General features: G+C 35.7%; 1 long non-coding RNA gene and 23 pseudogenes across 1 annotated transcript; 23 read left to right on the forward strand and 1 right to left on the reverse strand.

The window, feature by feature from the left end:
• Positions 1–798: 798 nt before the first annotated feature.
• LOC149652949 (uncharacterized) lies at positions 799–2,143 on the reverse strand. Its single transcript, XR_016370898.1, has 2 exons — positions 1,982–2,143; positions 799–1,895 (listed from the first exon to the last, which is right to left on the reverse strand). It is a non-coding gene; the product is annotated as an uncharacterized LOC149652949 (long non-coding RNA).
• A 2,402-nt stretch (positions 2,144–4,545) lies between these two features.
• On the forward strand, positions 4,546–4,664 carry LOC149652950 (5S ribosomal RNA; annotated as a pseudogene).
• Positions 4,665–5,245: 581 nt separating this feature from the next.
• LOC149652951 (5S ribosomal RNA) lies at positions 5,246–5,364 on the forward strand (annotated as a pseudogene).
• A 359-nt stretch (positions 5,365–5,723) lies between these two features.
• Positions 5,724–5,842, forward strand: LOC149652952 (5S ribosomal RNA; annotated as a pseudogene).
• A 137-nt stretch (positions 5,843–5,979) lies between these two features.
• On the forward strand, positions 5,980–6,098 carry LOC149652953 (5S ribosomal RNA; annotated as a pseudogene).
• A 347-nt stretch (positions 6,099–6,445) lies between these two features.
• Positions 6,446–6,564, forward strand: LOC149652954 (5S ribosomal RNA; annotated as a pseudogene).
• A 359-nt stretch (positions 6,565–6,923) lies between these two features.
• LOC149652955 (5S ribosomal RNA) lies at positions 6,924–7,042 on the forward strand (annotated as a pseudogene).
• Positions 7,043–7,177: 135 nt separating this feature from the next.
• Positions 7,178–7,280, forward strand: LOC149652956 (5S ribosomal RNA; annotated as a pseudogene).
• Positions 7,281–7,403: 123 nt separating this feature from the next.
• LOC149652957 (5S ribosomal RNA) lies at positions 7,404–7,522 on the forward strand (annotated as a pseudogene).
• Positions 7,523–7,659: 137 nt separating this feature from the next.
• On the forward strand, positions 7,660–7,762 carry LOC149652958 (5S ribosomal RNA; annotated as a pseudogene).
• A 123-nt stretch (positions 7,763–7,885) lies between these two features.
• On the forward strand, positions 7,886–8,004 carry LOC149652959 (5S ribosomal RNA; annotated as a pseudogene).
• A 361-nt stretch (positions 8,005–8,365) lies between these two features.
• LOC149652960 (5S ribosomal RNA) lies at positions 8,366–8,484 on the forward strand (annotated as a pseudogene).
• A 137-nt stretch (positions 8,485–8,621) lies between these two features.
• LOC149652961 (5S ribosomal RNA) lies at positions 8,622–8,740 on the forward strand (annotated as a pseudogene).
• A 358-nt stretch (positions 8,741–9,098) lies between these two features.
• Positions 9,099–9,217, forward strand: LOC149652962 (5S ribosomal RNA; annotated as a pseudogene).
• Positions 9,218–9,354: 137 nt separating this feature from the next.
• On the forward strand, positions 9,355–9,473 carry LOC149652963 (5S ribosomal RNA; annotated as a pseudogene).
• Positions 9,474–9,607: 134 nt separating this feature from the next.
• LOC149652964 (5S ribosomal RNA) lies at positions 9,608–9,710 on the forward strand (annotated as a pseudogene).
• A 584-nt stretch (positions 9,711–10,294) lies between these two features.
• On the forward strand, positions 10,295–10,413 carry LOC149652965 (5S ribosomal RNA; annotated as a pseudogene).
• Positions 10,414–10,774: 361 nt separating this feature from the next.
• On the forward strand, positions 10,775–10,893 carry LOC149652966 (5S ribosomal RNA; annotated as a pseudogene).
• A 137-nt stretch (positions 10,894–11,030) lies between these two features.
• Positions 11,031–11,149, forward strand: LOC149652967 (5S ribosomal RNA; annotated as a pseudogene).
• A 134-nt stretch (positions 11,150–11,283) lies between these two features.
• Positions 11,284–11,386, forward strand: LOC149652968 (5S ribosomal RNA; annotated as a pseudogene).
• Positions 11,387–11,970: 584 nt separating this feature from the next.
• On the forward strand, positions 11,971–12,089 carry LOC149652969 (5S ribosomal RNA; annotated as a pseudogene).
• A 137-nt stretch (positions 12,090–12,226) lies between these two features.
• On the forward strand, positions 12,227–12,345 carry LOC149652970 (5S ribosomal RNA; annotated as a pseudogene).
• Positions 12,346–13,151: 806 nt separating this feature from the next.
• On the forward strand, positions 13,152–13,269 carry LOC149652971 (5S ribosomal RNA; annotated as a pseudogene).
• Positions 13,270–13,628: 359 nt separating this feature from the next.
• On the forward strand, positions 13,629–13,747 carry LOC149652972 (5S ribosomal RNA; annotated as a pseudogene).
• The last annotated feature ends 7,263 nt before the right edge of the window (positions 13,748–21,010 follow it).

Raw genomic sequence — 21,010 nt, forward strand, 5'->3', positions numbered from 1 at the left:
GCTTCCGTGGCACAATGGTTAGCGCGTTCAGCTGTTAATCGAAAGGTTGGTGGTTCGAGCCCACCCGGGAGAGGTGTTGTGGGGTCTCAAATGTAACGTAGAAAGCCAAAGTTTTTCCACAATACCTGACAACAATTTAATTTCTGAGCTTCCGTGGCTCAATGGTTAGCGCGTTCGGCTGTTAACAAATAGGTTGGTGGTTCGACCCCATCCGGGAGCGGTGTTGTGAGGTCTCAGATGTGACGTAAAAAGTCAAGGTTTTTACATAATACCCCCAGTAGCACTGCCGACGTAGGGCCTACATGGTCGGCTTTGTGTGTTACCGACGAGTTGGTAAAAAGTCACTAATAAGTCGGGAGAGTAATGGTTTGAAAGTCGAAATGTCCGCCTGGAGGGACGATGGCCCGCCGGTTTTCCTACTGTTTTGAGGCTACTATAAAACGACTGTTGGCCGACTATATGTCGGCGTCATTATGCCTACCTAAAGCCGCGCTCAATCCGACGATTTCGCGGCTTTTTAGTATAGGAACGGTAAATCGTCGGTAAAGGGCTGGTAGAGTAAGGGTTTGAGAATCGAAATGTCCGCCCGGTGGGACGACGGCCCACTGGTTTACCGACTGTTACGACACGAATGAAATACGACCCTCATCCAACACGTTTGAGAGTCGACTTAACCGCCTGTCAGCAAGAGGTCCGACGTATTTGCGACGATCAAACCTTAACTCGAGGCCCGACGGTTTTGCGACGATCAAGCCTTAACTCGAGGCTTCATTCGCTTATAGTAAAGGATACTGATACCAAGTATTGAAATTTCTTTAATACATTTTCAATGAAAATCACTTTAGAATTTGTACTTTGGTTATTTCAAGTAACATACAGGTTGAGCATCAATTATAACAATTTCAAATATTAAACAATGTATTCGATATTACACGACTAGTCGAATGGTTGCCTAGCTAATTGGTTTTAACCAAAAGTAAAATTTTTCAGGGCGAGTATAATATTTAAATCAGTTAAAGCATTAATATTCATTGTTAATATCTTCGATGTGGCCAGTTACTATCTCTTAAATTAAAAAAATTCTTAATGAAAAATATACAGGGTTGCTACGGAATTTTTAGAACAAAATTCCCGGACTTTTCAAGGTTTTCCCTGACCTTTTTCTCAGATTTTCCCTGACCTTTTTCTCAGATTTTCCCAGACCTTTTAGGGCGGTAGGGTAAAATTTTACAGCACGTTTTAAGTGCTTATAATTAAATAAACTCTCTACATTAAGTTTTCCAATGTATTTGTTGCACCAAAATGAATAAGAATCATTTTAACTATAAATAACAGTCTTAAGAGCTTTTTTGAAGGCATTTACTTTATAAAAACAAATCTAGACATTTTTAAGGATTGCTCATGGAGTTTTCTGTGTTAAGAGAGGATAAGGAGAAACTTTCATTACTCTTTCAATAAATACTTTTACCCACTAAAATCAAGTTCCCAGAATTTGCTAAAATTTTTAAAATTTCCCGACTTTTCAATGACCTTTTGGCCCATTTTTAAATTCCCTGACTTTTCCAGGATATCCAGGTACTGTGGCAACCCTGATATACACTTACAGATTTTTTTAAGGAAAAAGAAAAACATACAATTCTAAAGGGTATTATTTCACACATTTTTCTCTTAAAATGTTTGAAACCGCAAAAACATTCTGTAACTAAAAAAAATTTGAGATCTATTTTGGAATTCAGTATTATTTTCACAACCAAAAATCTTTAATATATAAGGTTTTTATTTCCAAGCGCCCCAAAGCACTTGCTTCTTTTATATTCAAACAAATAAACTGAAGGTATACATAAACAAAGTTTTGGTTTCACTTTATAGGGGTGTGGTTCCCAGCAGATGAGAAGCTAGGTAAAAAAGCAAAGGCTTATGCATAAAACTGGCTCTAAAAGGTAGATAAATTGATAAATCAATAACAAAATTCAAACCTTACGTGACAAACGAAGACGTTTCTAGTTTATATAGTGTGACAAAGAACCTTAGCGATGAAATTAAAAGTTAGCAAGCCTAGAACTAATCATTTTCGACCACAAAAATCTCGTTTAAACATTCTGACGACCCAGCCGCGTCAGAGATACTGGAAAGGCTATCTTGCTTTCGCACTAGCAGCGCCCTCTTCGATGATGACGTGCATGGCGTTATCTTAGTTACGCCAATAGAACAGAGGCGTGTCACCTGACCCGAGAAATTACAGGAGGGAAAATTCAAACTAGAAAATCAGATGTGTTTTCTTGCTTTGTAGTTTTTTGTAACGTTATGTTTCTAGTGTTGCCAAAAATATAGTATTATCAACTTCTGCTTGTGGGTCGAAATATAGTATAAGTTAAATATATAACAAAAAAAAATTTGGTGGCATATGCGGAATAGTAAAAGTCAAAAAAACCGTCCCACGGAAAAAGAAGGCCTATATTACAACTTCGTTTATCATTTTACTCTTTTAAAACGTGACCATACCGACTAGCGGGAAGGAGATGGTAATCAATTGGCAGAAATGGGTAACATGATTAGGACGGTAGGCAAGCCTACTTCAAACCACCACAGTTCCAACAGTCGGATAAATGTCGGTTACTAAACGGCCTAAGAATAACTTTGATTTTAATTTTACTCGTCTTAAACGTCATAATAACGACTAGCGCGAGGGAGTTGGTAATCAATTGGCCAAAAATGTGCTGGAATTCTTTAGACTGTAGGCAAGCCTACTTTAAACCATCTCAGTTCCAACTGTCGGATAAATGTCGGTTACTAAACGGCCTAAGCATAACTTTGCTTTTAAATTTACTCTTCTTAAACGTCACAATACCGACTAGCGCGAGAGAGTCGGTAATCAATTGGCAAAAAATATGTTGAAATTTTCTAGACGGTAGGCAAGCCTACTTTAAACCATCTCTGTTCCAACTGTCAGATAGATGTCGGCATTGCCAACTAAAAGAAGTAGTCGGCTTCATGAGTCGGAAAAGTATCGGAATAAGCATGGTACAGCTGACTGGACCGTAAACCGACTATTCGACCTTTAACCGACTGTTATGCGGAAGGCTTGTGCTACTGGGGACCTGACGAGCATTTAACTTTTGGGCTTCCGTGTCGCAATGGTTAGCGCGTTCGGCTGTTAACCAATAGGTTGGTGGTTCGAGCCCATCCGGGAGCGGTGTTGTGAGGTCTCAGATGTGACGTAAAAAGTCAAGGTTTTTACACAATACCTAACGAGCATTTAACTTTTGGGCTTCCGTGGCACAATGGTTAGCGCGTTCAGCTGTTAATCGAAAGGTTGGTGGTTCGAGCCCACCCGGGAGAGGTGTTGTGGGGTCTCAAATGTAACGTAGAAAGCCAAAGTTTTTCCACAATACCTGACAACAATTTAATTTCTGAGCTTCCGTGGCTCAATGGTTAGCGCGTTCGGCTGTTAACCAATAGGTTGGTGGTTCGAGCCCACCCGGGAGCGGGTTGTGGGATCTGAAATGTAACGTAGAAAGCCAAAGTTTTTGCACAATAAATGACGACCATTTAATTTTTGGGCTTCCGTGGCGAAATGGTTAGCGCGTTCGGCTGTTAACCAATAGGTTGGTGGTTCGACCCCATCCGGGAGCGGTGTTGTGAGGTCTCAGATGTGACGTAAAAAGTCAAGGTTTTTACATAATACCTGACGAGCATTTAACTTTTGGGCTTCCGTGGCGCAATGGTTAGCGCGTTCGGCTGTTAACCAATAGGTTGGTGGTTCGAGCCCATCCGGGAGCGGTGTTGTGAGGTCTCAGATGTGACGTAAAAAGTCAAGTTTTTTGCACAATACCTGACGAGCATTTAGCTTTTGGGCTTCCGTGGCGCAATGGTTAGCGCGTTCGGCTGTTAAGTAATAGGTTGGTGGTTCGAGCCCATCCGGGAGCGGTGTTGTGAGGTCTCAGATGTGACGTAAAAAGTCAAGGTTTTTACACAATACCTGACGAGCATTTAAATTTTGGGCTTCCTTGGCGCAATGGTTAGCGCGTTCGGCTGTTAACCAATAGGTTGGTGGTTCGAGCCCACCCGGGAGCGGTGTTGTGGGATCTGAAATGTAACGTAGAAAGCCAAAGTTTTTGCACAATAAATGACGACCATTTAATTTTTGGGCTTCCGTGGCGCAATGGTTAGCGCGTTCGGCTGTTAACCAATAGGTTGGTGGTTCGACCCCATCCGGGAGCGGTGTTGTGAGGTCTCAGATGTGACGTAAAAAGTCAAGGTTATAAAGATGAAGGTTAATTTGTCTCACTTAATTTAAATTCGAATTTTTAACTAGCACTCTCGGCAACGGCCATATCACGCTGAGAACACCGGTTCTCGTCCGATCGCCGACGTTAGCAGCGTCGAGCGCAGTCAGTACTTGGGAATACTGCGTGCCGTTGGTTTTTCACTTTTGTTTCCTCTATTAAATTCCACCCGATTTGAAAAAAGCACACATATCTTCTTTTTGTTATTGTTTTATAAAGATGAAAGTTAATTAAATTCAAATTATTAACTAGCACTCTCGGCAACGGCCATATCACGCTGAATACACCGGTGTTCGTCCGAAAACCGAAGTTAATCAGCGTCGAGCGTAGTCACTTCTTGGGAGGGAGACCACTTAGGTACACTGCGTGCCGTTGGCTTTTTCACTTTTTTTGCTCTTTTAAATTCCAATAGATTTGAAAAGAGCAAACTTATTTTCTTTTTGTTATTGTTTTAAAAAGATGATGGTTAATTTGTCTCACTTAATTTAAATTCGAATTATTAACTAGCACTCTCGGCAACGACCATATCACGCTGAAAACACCGGTTTTCGTCCGATCACCGAAGTTAAGCAGCGTCGAGCGCATACAGTACTTGGGAATACTGCGTTCCGTTGGTTTTTCACTTTTGTTTCCTCTTTTAAATTCCACCCAATATGAAAGAAGCAAACATATCTTCTTTTTGTTATTGTTTTATAAAGATGAAAGTTAATTAAATTAAAATTATTAACTAGCACTCTCGGCAACGGCCGTATCACGCTGAATACACCGGTTCTCGTCCGATAACCGAAGTTAAGCAGCGTCGAGCGCAGTCAGTACTTGGGAACACTGCATGCCGATGGCTTTTTCACTTTTGTTTCCTCTTAAATTCCACCAGATATGAAAAAACAAACATATCTTCTTATTGTTATTTTTTATAAAGATGATGGTTAATTAAGTTCAAATTATTAACTAGCACTCTCGGCAACGGCCATATCACGCTGAATACACCGGTTCTCGACCGATCACCGAAGTTAAGCAGCGTCGAGCGCAGTCAGTACTTGGGAGGGCGACCACTTAGGAACACTGCGTGCCGTTAGCTTTTTCACTTTTTTTTCCTCTTTTAAATTCCAATAGATATGAAAAAAGCAAACATATTTTCTTTTTTTTATTGTTTTAAAAAGATGAAGGTTAATTTGTCTCACTTAATTTAAATTCGAATTATTATCTAGCACTCTCGGCAACGGCCATATCACGCTGAGAACACCGGTTCTCGTCCGATCGCCGACGTTAGCAGCGTCGAGCGCAGTCAGTACTTGGGAATACTGCGTGCCGTTGGTTTTTCACTTTTGTTTCCTCTTTTAAATTCCACCCGATTTGAAAAAGCACACATATCTTCTTTTTGTTATTGTTTTATAAAGATGAAAGTTAATTAAATTGAAATTATTAACTAGCACTCTCGGCAACGGCCATATCACGCTGAATACACCGGTTCTCGTCCGATAACTGAAGTTAAGCAGCGTCGAGCGCAGTCACTTCTTGGGAGGGAGACCACTTAGGAACACTGCGTGCCGTTGGCTTTTTCACTTTTTTTTCCTCTTTTAAATTTTAATAGATATGAAAAAAGCAAACATGTTTTCATTTTGTTATTGTTTTAAAATGATGAAGGTTAATTGGTCTCACTTAATTTATATTCGAATTATTAACTAGCACTCTCGGCAACGACCATATCACGCTGAATACAGCGGTTCTCGTCCGATCACTGAAGTTAAGCAGCGTCGAGGGCAGTCAGTACTTGGGATGGAGACCACTTAGGAACACTGCGTGCCGTTGGCTTTTTCACTTTTTTTTCCTCTTTTAAATTTTAATAGATATGAAAAAAGCAAACATATCTTCTTTTTTGTTATTGTTTTATAAAGATGAAAGTTAATTAAATTCAAATTATTAACTAGCACTCTCGGCAACGGCCATATCACGCTGAATACACCCGTTCTCGTCCGATAACCGAAGTTAAGCAGCGTCGAGCGCATACAGTACTTGGGAATACTGCGTTCCGTTGGTTTTTCACTTTTGTTTCCTCTTTTAAATTCCACCCGATATGAAAGAAGCAAACATATCTTCTTTTTGTTATTGTTTTATAAAGATGAAAGTTAATTAAATTCAAATTATTAACTAGCACTCTCGGCAACGGCCATATCACGCTGAATACACCGGTTCTCGTCCGATCACCGAAGTTAAGAAGCGTCGAGCGCAGTCAGTACTTGGGAGGGCGACCACTTAGGAACACTGCGTGCCGTTAGCTTTTTCACTTTTTTTCCTCTTTTAAATTCCAATAGATATAAAAAAGCAAACATATTTTCTTTTTGTTATTGTTTTAAAAAGATGAAGGTTAATTTGTCTCACTTAATTTAAGTTCGAATTATTATCTAGCACTCTCGGCAACGGCCATATCACGCTGAGAACACCGGTTCTCGTCCGATCGCCGACGTTAGCAGCGTCGAGCGCAGTCAGTACTTGGGAATACTGGGTGCCGTTGGCTTTTTCACTTTTGTTTCCTCTTTTAAATTCCACCCGATATGAAAAAAGCAAACATATCTTCTTTTGGTTATTGTTTTATAAAGATGAAAGTTGATTTAGTTCAAATTATTAACTAGCACTCTCGGCAACGGCCATAACACTCTGAATACACCGGTTCTCGTCCGATCACCGAAGTTAAGCAGCGTCGAGCGCAGTCAGTACTTGGGAGGGAGACCACTTAGGAACACTGCGTGCCGTTGGGTTTTTCACTTTTTTTCCTCTTTTAAATTTTAATAGATATGAAAAAAGCAAACATGTTTTTTTTTGTTATTGTTTTAAAATTATGAAGGTTAATTTGTCTCACTTAATTTAAATTCGAATTATTAACTAGCACTCTCGGCAACGGCCATATCACGCTGAAAACACCGGTTCTCGTCCGATCGCCGAAGTTAAGCAGCGTCGAGCGCATACAGTACTTGGGAATTCTGCGTGCCGTTGGCTTTTTCACTTTTGTTTCCTCTTTCAAATTCCACCAGATATGAAAAAAAGCAAACATATCTTCTTTCTGTTATTGTTTTATAAAGATGAAAGTTAATTTAAATCAAATTATTAACTAGCACTATCGGCAACGGCCATAACACGCTGAATACACCGGTTCTCGTCCGATATCTGAAGTTAAGCAGCGTCGAGCGCAGTCACTACTTGGGAGGGAGACCACTTAGGAACACTGCGTGCCGTTGGCTTTTTCACTTTTTTTTCCTCTTTTAAATTTTAATAGATATGAAAAAAGCAAACATGTTTTCATTTTGTTATTGTTTTAAAATGATGAAGGTTAATTTATCTCACTTAATTTAAATTCGAATTATTAACTAGCACTCTCGGCAACGGCCATATCACGCTGAAAACACCGGTTCTCGTCCGATCACCGAAGTTAAGCAGCGTCGAGCGCATACAGTACTTGGGAATACTGCGTGCCGTTGGCTTTTTCACTTTTGTTTCCTCTTTCAAATTCCACCAGATATGAAAAAAAGCAAACATATCTTCTTTCTGTTATTGTTTTATAAAGATGAAAGTTAATTTAAATCAAATTATTAACTAGCACTATCGGCAACGGCCATAACACGCTGAATACACCGGTTCTCGTACGATAACCGAAGTTAAGCAGCGTCGTGCGCAGTCAGTATTTGGGAGGGCGACCACTTAGGAACACTGCGTGCCGTTAGCTTTTTCACTTTTTTTTCCTCTTTTAAATTCCAATAGATATGAAAAAAGCAAACATATTTTCTTTTTGTTATTGTTTTAAAAAGATGAAGGTTAATTTGTCTCACTTAATTTAAATTCGAATTATTATCTAGCACTCTCGGCAACGGCCATATCACGCTGAGAACAACGGTTCTCGTCCGATCGCCGACGTTAGCAGCGACGAGCGCAGTCAGTACTTGGGAATACTGCGTGCCGTTGGCTTTTTCACTTTTGTTTCCTCTTTTAAATTCCACCCGATATGAAAAAAGCAAACATATCTTCTTTTTGTTATTGTTTTATAAAGATGAAAGTTAATTAAATTAAAATTATTAACCAGCACTCTCGGCAACGGCCATATCACGCTGAATACACCGGTTCTCGTCCGATAACCGATGTTAAGCAGCGTCGAGCGCAGTCACTACTTGGGAGGGAGACCACTTAGGAACACTGCGTGCCGTTGGCTTTTTCACTTTTTTTTCCTCTTTTAAATTTTAATAGATATGAAAAAAGCAAACATGTTTTCATTTTGTTATTGTTTTAAAATGATGAAGGTTAATTTGTCTCACTTAATTTAAATTCGAATTATTAACTAGCACTCTCGGCAACGACCATATCACGCTGAATACAGCGGTTCTCGTCCGATCACCGAAGTTAAGCAGCGTCGAGCGCAGTCAGTACTTGGGAGGGAGACCACTTAGGAACACTGCGTGCCGTTGGCTTTTTCACTTTTTTTTCCTCTTTTAAATTTTAATAGATATGAAAAAAGCAAACATGTTTTTTTGTTATTGTTTTAAAATGATGAAGGTTAATTTGTCTCACTTAATTTAAATTCGAATTATTAACTAGCACTCTCGGCAACGGCCATATCACGCTGAGAACAACGGTTCTCGTCCGATCGCCGACGTTAGCAGCGTCGAGCGCAGTCAGTACTTGGGAATACTGCGTGCCGTTGGCTTTTTCACTTTTGTTTCCTCTTTTAAATTCCACCCGATATGAAAAAAGCAAACATATCTTCTTTTTGTTATTGTTTTATAAAGATGAAAGTTAATTAAATTAAAATTATTAACCAGCACTCTCGGCAACGGCCATATCACGCTGAATACACCGGTTCTCGTCCGATAACCGATGTTAAGCAGCGTCGAGCGCAGTCACTACTTGGGAGGGAGACCACTTAGGAACACTGCGTGCCGTTGGCTTTTTCACTTTTTTTTCCTCTTTTAAATTTTAATAGATAAGAAAAAAGCAAACATGTTTTCATTTTGTTATTGTTTTAAAATGATGAAGGTTAATTTGTCTCACTTAATTTAAATTCGAATTATTAACTAGCACTCTCGGCAACGACCATATCACGCTGAATACAGCGGTTCTCGTCCGATCACCGAAGTTAAGCAGCGGCGAGCGCAGTCAGTACTTGGGAGGGAGACCACTTAGGAACACTGCGTGCCGTTGGCTTTTTCACTTTTTTTTCCTCTTTTAAATTTTAATAGATATGAAAAAAGCAAACATGTTTTTTTGTTATTGTTTTAAAATGATGAAGGTTAATTTGTCTCACTTAATTTAAATTCGAATTATTAACTAGCACTCTAGGCAACGGCCATATCACGCTGAAAACACCGGTTCTCGTCCGATCACCGAAGTTAAGCAGCGTCGAGCGCATACAGTACTTGGGAATACAGCGTGCCGTTGGCTTTTTCACTTTTATTTCCTCTTTCAAATTCCACCAGATATGAAAAAAGCAAACATGTCTTCTTTTTGTTATTGTTTTATAAAGATGAAAGTTAATTTAATTCAAATTATTAACTAGCACTCTCGGCAACGGCCATATCACGCTGAGAACACCGGTTCTCGTCCGATCGCCGACGTTAGCAGCGTCGAGCGCAGTCAGTACTTGGGAATACTGAGTGCCGTTGGCTTTTTCACTTTTGTTTCCTCTTTTAAATTCCACCCGTTATGAAAAAAGCAAACATATTTTCTTTTTGTTAATGTTTTATAAAGATGAAGGTTAATTTGTCTCACTTAATTTAAATTCGAATTTTTAACTAGCACTCTCGGCAACGGCCATATCACGTTGAGAACACCGGTTCTCGTCCGATCGCCCTGGTAGCAGCGTCGAGCGCAGTCAGTACTTGGGAATACTGCGTGCCGTTGGTTTTTTCACTTTTGTTTCCTCTTTTAAATTCCACCCGATATGAAAAAAGCAAACATATCTTCTTTTTGTTATTGTTTTATAAAGATGAAAGTTAATTAAATTAAAATTATTAACCAGCACTCTCGGCAACGGCCATATCACGCTGAATACACCGGTTCTCGTCCGAAAACCGATGTTAAGCAGCGTCGAGCGCAGTCACTACTTGGGAGGGAGACCACTTAGGAACACTGCGTGCCGTTGGCTTTTTCACTTTTTTTTCCTCTTTTAAATTCCAATAGATATGAAAAAAGCAAACATATTTTCTTTTTGTTATTGTTTTAAAAAGATGAAGGTTAATTTGTCTCACTTAATTTAAATTCGAATTATTATCTAGCACTCTCGGCAACGGCCATATCACGCTGAGAACAACGGTTCTCGTCCGATCGCCGACGTTAGCAGCGTCGAGCGCAGTCAGTACTTGGGAATACTGCGTGCCGTTGGCTTTTTCACTTTTGTTTCCTCTTTTAAATTCCACCCGATATGAAAAAAGCAAACATATCTTCTTTTTGTTATTGTTTTATAAAGATGAAAGTTAATTAAATTAAAATTATTAACCAGCACTCTCGGCAACGGCCATATCACGCTGAATACACCGGTTCTCGTCCGATAACCGATGTTAAGCAGCGTCGAGCGCAGTCACTACTTGGGAGGGAGACCACTTAGGAACACTGCGTGCCGTTGGCTTTTTCACTTTTTTTTCCTCTTTTAAATTTTAATAGATATGAAAAAAGCAAACATGTTTTCATTTTGTTATTGTTTTAAAATGATGAAGGTTAATTTGTCTCACTTAATTTAAATTCGAATTATTAACTAGTACTCTCGGCAACGACCATATCACGCTGAATACAGCGGTTCTCGTCCGATCACCGAAGTTAAGCAGCGTCGAGCGCAGTCAGTACTTGGGAGGGAGACCACTTAGGAACACTGCGTGCCGTTGGCTTTTTCACTTTTTTTTCCTCTTTTAAATTTTAATAGATATGAAAAAAGCAAACATGTTTTTTTGTTATTGTTTTAAAATGATGAAGGTTAATTTGTCTCACTTAATTTAAATTCGAATTATTAACTAGCACTCTCGGCAACGGCCATATCACGCTGAAAACACCGGTTCTCGTCCGATCACCGAAGTTAAGCAGCGTCGAGCGCATACAGTACTTGGGAATACAGCGTGCCGTTGGCTTTTTCACTTTTATTTCCTCTTTCAAATTCCACCAGATATGAAAAAAGCAAACATATCTTCTTTTTGTTATTGTTTTATAAAGATGAAAGTTAATTTAATTCAAATTATTAACTAGCACTCTCGGCAACGGCCATATCACGCTGAGAACACCGGTTCTCGTCCGATCGCCGACGTTAGCAGCGTCGAGCGCAGTCAGTACTTGGGAATACTGCGTGCCGTTGGCTTGTTCACTTTTGTTTCCTCTTTTAAATTCCACCCGTTATGAAAAAAGCAAACATATTTTCTTTTTGTTAATGTTTTATAAAGATGAAGGTTAATTTGTCTCACTTAATTTAAATTCGAATTTTTAACTAGCACTCTCGGCAACGGCCATATCACGTTGAGAACACCGGTTCTCGTCCGATCGCCCTGGTAGCAGCGTCGAGCGCAGTCAGTACTTGGGAATACTGCGTGCCGTTGGTTTTTTCACTTTTGTTTCCTCTTTTAAATTCCACCCGATATGAAAAAAGCAAACATATCTTCTTTTTGTTATTGTTTTATAAAGATGAAAGTTAATTAAATTAAAATTATTAACCAGCACTCTCGGCAACGGCCATATCACGCTGAATACACCGGTTCTCGTCCGATAACCGATGTTAAGCAGCGTCGAGCGCAGTCACTACTTGGGAGGGAGACCACTTAGGAACACTGCGTGCCGTTGGCTTTTTCACTTTTTTTTCCTCTAATAAATTTTAATAGATATGAAAAAAGCAAACATGTTTTCATTTTGTTATTGTTTTAAAATGATGAAGGTTAATTTGTCTCACTTAATTTAAATTCGAATTATTAACTAGCACTCTCGGCAACGACCATATCACGCTGAATACAGCGGTTCTCGTCCGATCACCGAAGTTAAGCAGCGTCGAGCGCAGTCAGTACTTGGGAGGGAGACCACTTAGGAACACTGCGTGCCGTTGGCTTTTTCACTTTTTTTTCCTCTTTTAAATTTTAATAGATATGAAAAAAGCAAACATGTTTTTTTGTTATTGTTTTAAAATGATGAAGGTTAATTTGTCTCACTTAATTTAAATTCGAATTATTAACTAGCACTCTCGGCAACGGCCATATCACGCTGAAAACACCGGTTCTCGTCCGATCACCGAAGTTAAGCAGCGTCGAGCACATACAGTACTTGGGAATACAGCGTGCCGTTGGCTTTTTCACTTTTATTTCCTCTTTCAAATTCCACCAGATATGAAAAAAGCAAACATATCTTCTTTTTGTTATTGTTTTATAAAGATGAAAGTTAATTTAATTCAAATTATTAACTAGCACTCTCGGCAACGGCCATATCACGCTGAGAACACCGGTTCTCGTCCGATCGCCGACGTTAGCAGCGTCGAGCGCAGTCAGTACTTGGGAATACTGCGTGCCGTTGGCTTTTTCACTTTTGTTTCCTCTTTTAAATTCCACCCGTTATGAAAAAAGCAAACATATTTTCTTTTTGTTAATGTTTTATAAAGATGAAGGTTAATTTGAATTCGAATTTTTAACTAGCACTCTCGGCAACGGCCATATCACGTTGAGAACACCGGTTCTCGTCCGATCGCCCTGGTAGCAGCGTCGAGCGCAGTCAGTACTTGGGAATACTGCGTGCCGTTGGTTTTTCACTTTTGTTTCCTCTTTTAAATTCCACCCGAATTGAAAAAAGCACACATATCTTCTTTTTGTTATTGTTTTATAAAGATGAAAGTTAATTTAATTCAAATTATTAACTAGCACTATCGGCAACGGCCATAACACGCTGAATACACCGGTTCTCGTACGATAACCGAAGTTAAGCAGCGTCGAGCGCAGTCAGTATTTGGGGGGCGACCACTTAGGAACACTGCGTGCCGTTAGCTTTTTCACTTTTTTTCCTCTTTTAAATTCCAATAGATATGAAAAAAGCAAACATATTTTCTTTTTGTTATTGTTTTAAAAAGATGAAGGTTAATTTGTCTCACTTAATTTAAATTCGAATTTTTAACTAGCACTCTCGGCAACGGCCATATCACGCTGAGAACACCGGTTCTCGTCCGATCGCCGACGTTAGCAGCGTCGAGCGCAGTCAGTACTTGGGAATATTGCGTGCCGTTGGTTTTTCACTTTTGTTTCCTCTTTTAAATTCCACCCGATTTGAAAAAAGCACACATATCTTCATTTTGTTATTGTTTTATAAAGATGAAAGTTAATTGAATTCAAATTATTAACTAGCACTCTCGGCAACGGCCATATCACGCTGAATACACCGGTTCTCGTCCGATAACCGAAGTTAAGCAGCGTCGAGCGCAGTCACTACTTGGGAGGGAGACCACTTAGGAACACTGCGTGCCGTTGGCTTTTTCACTTTTTTTTCCTCTTTTAAATTCCAATAGATTTGAAAAAAGCAAACTTATTTTCTTTTTGTTATTGTTTAAAAAAGATGATGGTTAATTTGTCTCACTTAATTTAAATTCGAATTATTACCTAGCACTCTCGGCAACGGCCATATCACGCTGAATACACCGGTTCTCGTCCGATAACCGAAGTTAAGCAGCGTCGAGCGCATACAGTACTTGGGAATACTGCGTGCCGTCGGCTTTTTCACTTTTGTTTCCTCTTTCAAATTCCACCAAATATGAAAAAAGCAAACATATCTTCTTTTTGTTATTGTTTTATAAAGATGAAAGTTAATTTAATTCAAATTATTAACTAGCACTCTCGAGAAACGGCCATAACACGCTGAATACACCGGTTCTCGTCCGATAACCGAAGTTAAGAAGCCGCGAGCGCAGTCAGTACTTGGGAGGGAGACCACTTTGAGTATTTCTTCACTATTTTCAAATATATTCACTGAAACCATTATTTTTATACTTTTTGCTTTAATTCAAGCAAATGTAACGATATTCAATCAAAAAACTGTTAAAATTAAATTTTTCAATAAGAAATCGTTGTCACGGATTTTGTATCTTGAAGAAGAAAAACATGCGATTTTTTCGGTACTTTTTTGAATGCATTTTTTTCTGGAGAAATTTTTGACCGAATTCAGCTTAATTCCCTATAAAACACTCATTAAAAGTGATTTCATCTCGATTGAACAATAAATAAAAACGTACCTCGATTTTTAATAACATTTTCAAAATCGACGTTTCACGGCCAAAGAAGCATATTTTGAGTATTTCTTCACTATTTTCAAATATAACCACTGAAACCATTATTTTTATACTTCTTGCTTTAATTCAAGCAAATGTAACGATATTCATTCAAAAAACTGTTAAAATTCAATTTTTCAATAAGAAATCGTTGTCACGGATTTTGTATCTTGAAGAAGAAAAACAAGCGATCTTTTCGGTACACTTTTGAATGCATTTTTTTCTGGAGAAATGTTTGACCGAATTCAGCTTAATTCCCTATAAAACACTCATTGAAAGTGATTTCATCTCGATTGAACAATAATTAAAAATTTACCTCGATTTTTAATAACATTTTCAAAATCGACGTTTCACGGCCAAAGAAGCATTTTTTGAGTATTTCTTCAGTATTTTCAAATATGATCACTGAAACCATTATTTTTATACTTTTATAAAAAACTGTTAAAATTCAATTTTTCAATAAGAAATCGTTGTCACGGATTTTGTATCTTGAAGAAGAAAAACATGCGATTTTTTCGGTACGCTTTTGAATGCATTTTTTTCTGGAGAAATGTTTGACCGAATTCAGCTTAATTCCCCATAAAACACTCATTGAAAGTGATATCATCTCGATTGAACAATAATTAAAAATTTACCTCGATTTTTAATAACATTTTCAAAATCGACGTTTCACGGCCAAAGAAGCATACTTTGAGTATTTCTTCACTATTTTCAAATATGATCACTGAAACCATTATTTTTATACGTTTTGCTTTAATTCAAGCAAATGTAACGATATCCAATCAAAAATCTGTTAAAATAAAATTTTTCAATAAGAAATCGTTGTCACGGATTTTGTATCTTGAAGAAGAAAAACATGCGATTTTTTCGGTACTTTTTTGAATGCATTTTTTTCTGGAGAAATTTTTGACCGAATTCAGCTTAATTCCCAATAAAACACTCATTAAAAGTGATTTCATCTCGATTGAACAATAAATAAAAATGTACCTCGATTTTTAATAACATTTTCAAAATCGACGTTTCACGGCCAAAGAAGCATATTTTGAGTATTTCTTCACTATTTTCAAATATAACCACTGAAACCATTATTTTTATACCTTTTGCTTTAATTCAAGCAAATGTAACGATATTCATTTAAAAAACTGTTAAAATTAAATTTTTCAATAAGAAATCGTTGTCACGGATTTTGTATCTTGAAGAAGAAAAACATGCGATTTTTTCGGTACACTTTTGAATGCATTTTTTTCTGGAGAAATGTTTGACCGAATTCAGCTTAATTCCCTATAAAACACCCATAAAAAGTGATTTCATCTCGATTGAACATAATTAAAAATTTACCTCGATTTTTAATAACATTTTCAAAATCGGCGTTTCACGGCCAAAGAAGCATATTTTGAGTAGTTCTTCTCTATTTTCAAATATATTCATTGAAACCATTATTTTTATACTTTTTGCTTTAATTCAAGCAATGTAACGATATTCATTCAAAAAACTGTTAAAATTCAATTTTAAATAAGAAATCGTTGTCACGGATTTTGTATCTTGAAGAAGAAAAACATGCGATTTTTTCGGTACTTTTTTGAATGCATTTTTTTCTGGAGAAATTTTTGACCGAATTCAGCTTAATTCCCTATAAAACACTCATTAAAAGTGATTTCATCTCGATTGAACAATAAATAAAAACGTACCTCGATTTTTAATAACATTTTCAAAATCGACGTTTCACGGCCAAAGAAGCATATTTTGAGTATTTCTTCACTATTTTCAAATATAACCACTGAAACCATTATTTTTATACTTTTTGCTTTAATTCAAGCAAATGTAACGATATTCATTCAAAAAACTGTTAAAATTCAATTTTTCAATAAGAAATCGTTGTCACGGATTTTGTATCTTGAAGAAGAAAAACAAGCGATTTTTTCGGTACACTTTTGAATGCATTTTTTTCTGGAGAAATGTTTGACCGAATTCAGCTTAATTCCCTATAAAACACTCATTGAAAGTGATTTCATCTCGATTGAACAATAATTAAAAATTTACCTCGATTTTTAATAACATTTTCAAAATCGACGTTTCACGGCCAAAGAAGCATTTTTTGAGTATTTCTTCACTATTTTCAAATATGATCACTGAAACCATTATTTTTATACTTTTATAAAAAACTGTTAAAATTCAATTTTTCAATAAGAAATCGTTGTCACGGATTTTGTATCTTGAAGAAGAAAAACATGCGATTTTTTCGGTACGCTTTTGAATGCATTTTTTTCTGGAGAAATGTTTGACCGAATTCAGCTTAATTCCCCATAAAACACTCATTGAAAGTGATATCATCTCGATTGAACAATAATTAAAAATGTACCTCGATTTTTAATAACATTTTCAAAATCGACGTTTCACGGCCAAAGAAGCATACTTTGAGTATTTCTTCACTATTTTCAAATATGATCACTGAAACCATTATTTTTATACGTTTTGCTTTAATTCAAGCAAATGTAACGATATCCAATCAAAAATCTGTTAAAATAAAATTTTTCAATAAGAAATCGTTGTCACGGATTTTGTATCTTGAAGAAGAAAAACATGCGATTTTTTCGGTACTTTTTTGAATGCATTTTTTTCTGGAGAAATTTTTGACCGAATTCAGCTTAATTCCCAATAAAACACTCATTAAAAGTGATTTCATCTCGATTGAACAATAAATAAAAATGTACCTCGATTTTTAATAACATTTTCAAAATCGACGTTTCACGGCCAAAGAAGCATATTTTGAGTATTTCTTCACTATTTTCAAATATAACCACTGAAACCATTATTTTTATACCTTTTGCTTTAATTCAAGCAAATGTAACGATATTCATTTAAAAAACTGTTAAAATTAAATTTTTCAATAAGAAATCGTTGTCACGGATTTTGTATCTTGAAGAAGAAAAACATGCGATTTTTTCGGTACTTTTTTGAATGCATTTTTTTCTGGAGAAATGTTTGACCGAATTCAGCTTAATTCCCTATAAAACACCCATAAAAAGTGATTTCATCTCGATTGAACATAATTAAAAATTTACCTCGATTTTTAATAACATTTTCAAAATCGACGTTTCACGGCCAAAGAAGCATATTTTGAGTATTTCTTCTCTATTTTCAAATATAACCACTGAAACCATTATTTTTATACCTTTTGCTTTAATTCAAGCAAATGTAACGATATTCATTTAAAAAACTGTTAAAATTAAATTTTTCAATAAGAAATCGTTGTCACGGATTTTGTATCTTGAAGAAGAAAAACATGCGATTTTTTCGGTACACTTTTGAATGCATTTTTTTCTGGAGAAATGTTTGACCGAATTCAGCTTAATTCCCTATAAAACACCCCTTAAAAGTGATTTCATCTCGATTGAACATAATTAAAAATTTACCTCGATTTTTAATAACATTTTCAAAATTGGCGTTTCACGGCCAAAGAAGCATATTTTGAGTAGTTCTTCTCTATTTTCAAATGTATTCATTGAAACCATTATTTTTATACTTTTTGCTTTAATTCAAGCAATGTAACGATATTCATTCAAAAAACTGTTAAAATTCAATTTTCAATAAGAAATCGTATTCACGGATTTTGTGTCTTGAAGAAGAAAAACATGGGATTTTTTCGGTACTTTTTTGAATGCATTTTTTTCTGGAGAAATTTTTGACCGAATTCAGCTTAATTCCCTATAAAACACTCATTAAAAGTGATTTCATCTCGATTGAACAATAAATAAAAATGTACCTCGATTTTTAATAACATTTTCAAAATCGACGTAACTCGGCCAAAGAAAAACATTTTGAGTATTTCTTCACTATTTTCAAATATAACCACTGAAACCATTATTTTTGTAATTTTTGGGTTAATTCAAGCAAATGTAACGATATTCATTCAACAACCTGTTAAAATTCAATTTTAAATAAGAAATCGTTGTCACGGATTTTTTATCTTGAAGAGAAAAAACATGCGATTTTTTCGGTACACTTTTAAATGCATTTTTTTCTGGAGAAATGTTTGACCGAATTCAGCTTAATTCCCTATAAAACACTCATTAAAAGTGATTTCATCTCGATTGAACAATAATTAAAAATGTACCTCGATTTTTAATAACATTTTCAAAATCGACGTTTCACCGCCAACGAAGCATATTTTGAGTATTTCTTCACTATTTACAAATATATTCACTGAAACCATTATTTTTATACTTTTTGCTTTAATTCAAGCAAATGTAACGATATTCAATCAAAAAACTGTTAAAATTAAATTTTTCAATAAGAAATCGTTGTCACGGATTTTGTATCTTGAAGAAGAAAAACATGCGATTTTTACGGTACTTTTTTGAATGCATTTTTTTCTGGAGAAATTTTTGACCGAATTCTGTTTAATTCCCTATAAAACACTCATTGAAAGTGATTTCATCTCGATTGAACAATAATTAAAAATTTTCCTCGATTTTTAATAACATTTTCAAAATCGACGTTTCACGGCCAAAGAAGCATACTTTGAGTATTTCTTCACTATTTTCAAATATGTTCACTGAAACCATTATTTTTATACTTTTTGCTTTAATTCAAGTAAATGTAACGATATTCAATCAAAAAACTGTTAAAATTAAATTTTTCAATAAGAAATCGTTGTCACGGATTTTGTATCTTGAAGAAGAAAAACATGCGATTTTTTCGGTACTTTTTTGAATGCATTTTTTTCTGGAGAAATTTTTGACCGAATTCAGCTTAATTCCCTATAAAACACTCATTAAAAGTGATTTCATCTCGATTGAACAATAAATAAAAATGTACCTCGATTTTTAATAACATTTTCAAAATCGACGTTTCACGGCCAAAGAAGCATATTTTGAGTATTTCTTCACTATTTTCAAATATAACCACTGAAACCATTATTTTTATACCTTTTGCTTTAATTCAAGCAAATGTAACGATATTCATTTAAAAAACTGTTAAAATTAAATTTTTCAATAAGAAATCGTTGTCACGGATTTTGTATCTTGAAGAAGAAAAACATGCGATTTTTTCGGTACTTTTTTGAATGCATTTTTTTCTGGAGAAATGTTTGACCGAATTCAGCTTAATTCCCTATAAAACACCCATAAAAAGTGATTTCATCTCGATTGAACATAATTAAAAATTTACCTCGATTTTTAATAACATTTTCAAAATCGACGTTTCACGGCCAAAGAAGCATATTTTGAGTATTTCTTCTCTATTTTCAAATATAACCACTGAAACCATTATTTTTATACCTTTTGCTTTAATTCAAGCAAATGTAACGATATTCATTTAAAAAACTGTTAAAATTAAATTTTTCAATAAGAAATCGTTGTCACGGATTTTGTATCTTGAAGAAGAAAAACATGCGATTTTTTCGGTACACTTTTGAATGCATTTTTTTCTGGAGAAATGTTTGACCGAATTCAGCTTAATTCCCTATAAAACACCCCTTAAAAGTGATTTCATCTCGATTGAACATAATTAAAAATTTACCTCGATTTTTAATAACATTTTCAAAATTGGCGTTTCACGGCCAAAGAAGCATATTTTGAGTAGTTCTTCTCTATTTTCAAATGTATTCATTGAAACCATTATTTTTATACTTTTTGCTTTAATTCAAGCAATGTAACGATATTCATTCAAAAAACTGTTAAAATTCAATTTTCAATAAGAAATCGTATTCACGGATTTTGTGTCTTGAAGAAGAAAAACATGGGATTTTTTCGGTACTTTTTTGAATGCATTTTTTTCTGGAGAAATTTTTGACCGAATTCAGCTTAATTCCCTATAAAACACTCATTAAAAGTGATTTCATCTCGATTGAACAATAAATAAAAATGTACCTCGATTTTTAATAACATTTTCAAAATCGACGTAACTCGGCCAAAGAAAAACATTTTGAGTATTTCTTCACTATTTTCAAATATAACCACTGAAACCATTATTTTTGTAATTTTTGGGTTAATTCAAGCAAATGTAACGATATTCATTCAACAACCTGTTAAAATTCAATTTTAAATAAGAAATCGTTGTCACGGATTTTTTATCTTGAAGAGAAAAAACATGCGATTTTTTCGGTACACTTTTAAATGCATTTTTTTCTGGAGAAATGTTTGACCGAATTCAGCTTAATTCCCTATAAAACACTCATTAAAAGTGATTTCATCTCGATTGAACAATAATTAAAAATGTACCTCGATTTTTAATAACATTTTCAAAATCGACGTTTCACCGCCAACGAAGCATATTTTGAGTATTTCTTCACTATTTACAAATATATTCACTGAAACCATTATTTTTATACTTTTTGCTTTAATTCAAGCAAATGTAACGATATTCAATCAAAAAACTGTTAAAATTAAATTTTTCAATAAGAAATCGTTGTCACGGATTTTGTATCTTGAAGAAGAAAAACATGCGATTTTTACGGTACTTTTTTGAATGC

Source organism: Phalangium opilio, unplaced genomic scaffold (assembly GCF_054372755.1).
Source record: "Phalangium opilio isolate 3A_F unplaced genomic scaffold, DU_Popi_V2 ptg000082l_1, whole genome shotgun sequence".
In the NCBI taxonomy this organism is placed as follows: domain Eukaryota; kingdom Metazoa; phylum Arthropoda; class Arachnida; order Opiliones; family Phalangiidae; genus Phalangium; species Phalangium opilio.